The sequence below is a fragment of the Dipteris shenzhenensis genome, chromosome 22 (assembly GCF_047967505.1).
Source record: "Dipteris shenzhenensis isolate YYH24624 ecotype China chromosome 22, Dip_SZ_1.0, whole genome shotgun sequence".
Lineage (NCBI taxonomy): Eukaryota > Viridiplantae > Streptophyta > Polypodiopsida > Gleicheniales > Dipteridaceae > Dipteris > Dipteris shenzhenensis.
In genome coordinates, this window is record NC_141617.1 from 11985654 (window position 1) to 11988647 (window position 2994).

Sequence of the window (2994 nt, forward strand, 5' to 3'; positions counted from 1 at the left end):
GAGCAAAAAAATAGGCACAGTTGTGGGTGGAGAGTTGCCTACAACTGCATGTTGTTTCTTGGAGAGATTTTTGATTTGGAGTTACCAGTCAAAATGGAATCATATACAGAAGCCGATTTGCTAGCATTTTGGACTGAGAGTATTCAGCGTCTAATTGCTACCATTGGGAAACAACCTGAAAATATGACTACATTGCAACATGTATAAAACCTTATCTTTATACTTGTATGCTTGTTCAAGCCTTTAATTGGGATGTGTAAATCTCATAACTTTTTTATATTTTCCTCCAAGGGGAGAAGAGACTAAGTCTAATGAAAGCATGCTATCTTTATACTTCTATGATTATTTAAACCTTTATTTTTATTTGGGATGTGTAAATCTCATAACTTTTTAAAATTTTCCTCCAAGAGGAGGAGAGACTCACTCTAATGAAAGCATGTATGAAACCTTACTTTTTAAATTTTAGCTCCAAGTGGAGGAGAGACTCACTCTAATGAAAGCATGTATGAAACCTTACCTACTTGTTTAAGCCTTTATTTGGGATGTGTACATTGCATAACTTTTTTATATTTTTATAGCAGAAGGAGGATGTAGAAGACATAGCAAGTGAAGAAGAATACGATGTAGACTACTCTCTCAATAAGATGAGTCATGAAAATATGAATCTATTGGAGCAGATTGTAAGTTCATTCACCGCTATGTTGTTAATTCGACAACAACCTCATTTTTTTGAATTTGGTGAAGAAGAGATTTCAATCCTCTTGAATCCTAAGAAAGAGGTTAATGTCAAAGTCATTACAACCATCCTCAGGTTTGATGTAGCCTTTTCCTTGGCTTTATTCTTTGCTTATTTTGATTAAATCCAAGAAGCTAATACTTTTTTTTTGAATATAGTAATGTTATAGCAAATTTTCCACAAAATATACAAAGCTTTTCATATATGCTCGATCCTCGTATTTCGGAAGTGCTTAGCAACAAAGAAGAAACCATAGAGGATGTTTGCGTGGTTGAAGCACGTTCCTATGAATGACGCATAGAGTTATTTTTACAACATATTATGAGAAGTAAGCATCAAAACCTACTTGTTTTTTCTATTGCATTGCTAGAATTATCTCAAACACAATAATTATTCTTTATTGATAATGCAGCTCACATTGGAGTCTGGTAGTCATGGACATCTTTGCGAAGAAGTGCTTCTTTGCCAACTCAATGACATCTGTCCATGGCACTGTGTTAGAGTAAGTATAGACTACACTTGTTGTCACTTCTTGACATGTAGATTGATATGCGATGCACATATTCACTATTGTTATATGTTTTGATGTGTAGATCAGCTCGAAAGTTAGTAGGTGTTGTGACGCCAAAAATTGATATTTTTAACTTGGCATTGATATTGTTTTTCTCTATGTTTGATAAGAGTTTGAGTATCAAGTGATAGCCTAGCGGCTCTCACTTATTTCTATTTTCTATGATATTGTATGGGATTGAGAGGATGAGTGGAATGGCTCATTGTAAATACCATAGGTATGAATTATAAATACCTTGGTATGGGGTGAGAGTTATTTGTGTATGGGATATTATGAGTTTTTTAGAAAATAGGAAGAGTCAGTCATATAAAGAGGTAGGCTCATGTCCATGTGTTCCAATAATATAAGAGAGGCCACATGCCAAGCGTGTGGAAGGCATGTGGAGGAGTGTGAAGTCAAGAGGAATCCTTCTAGAACTCCTTTGTGGAATAAGAAGGATGTGGACATGTGGAAAAGAGAGGGTCCCTATGGGCTCCATGTGAGGAGACTCTTGACTTTCTCAATATTTTAAGAGTCTTGAGCATCTTTTGATGGGACACATGGCAAGAGTAGCCAAAAAGGACATGGATGGTGACATACGTGCTTAGGTGATTGATGGGGAAAGGAATCTACAGGCAGCAATTGTAAATGGGTGAAGGAGGGTAACAAAATCTCTATAAAAGGAGCCCTCCTCTCCCTTGTTCATCAGAATCTCTTCCACCATTGGGCCTTATGTTGTTGTAGTTCTATTCTCCCCAAGCCTCTTCCATGAGCTTTCTCTTCCTCTTGTAGATATTCTCTTATGTAGACTCTTGAGTCCTTCTCTCTCTAGTTTATTCTCTCTCTATGAGTAGTCTTGGAGCTCCCGCTCCCTCTTGTATGTATGAAACCTCTTCTTCTCCCTTGTGTTTGTAGTGTTGAGGTGGATTCTCACTCTATTTGTAATGAAGGTCACTTCAGGTTCTCTCTCTCTTGAGTGTCTCTTCCCTTTTCTTTCTTTCAAAGCCTTAAAAGTTCTTTCTATTCGGCTGCTCACTGTGCACACATGGTCCATTTGTTTCCCGAGCCACTATAAAAACTTCTTCCCCTCTTCTAGGCGAAATCTATGAGGGGTGGATCGTTGATGAAGGTGGAGTCTTGAGGGAGCATCCTACTCAGGCGAAATTAGCTTGGGTGGAGGATAGTTTTCATGATAGTTTGACCCCATGTTAGTGTTTTGCTCATAACTTTCTGCTCCGGTAGTCCGATTGTAATGAAATTTATATCAACGTGAAGCTCTCTTCAAGGCACATATTCCTATATAATCAGATCTTGAATTAGATACTGCTGCAAAAAGTTATGAGTCTCTATGTTTGATAGTCTGTTTTCATGATAGTTTTTACCCCCTTCCAGTAAACTGTCCATATCTCTTCAACTGTCTGTCTGTTTTCAATGAAACTTATATCAGCACGAAGCCCATATCAGGGCGCATCTCTTTGTGTTCTTGAATCTTTGATTTCATGTTGCTACTGAAAGTTATAGGCCTCTGTGTCCAATGACAGTTTGTAGAGTGTTTTGAGCTAAGTATAAAGGTGTCTATCAAGGAGGTGCAATGTTTCCTCGGAATCTACCCATCCGACCTAATCAGCCCCTTCAAACTCCTCGATATATATCAGTTCATGTCATGTTGAGCCGCAAGATCTTCTTTCAATAACGTATCGCTCTTCTC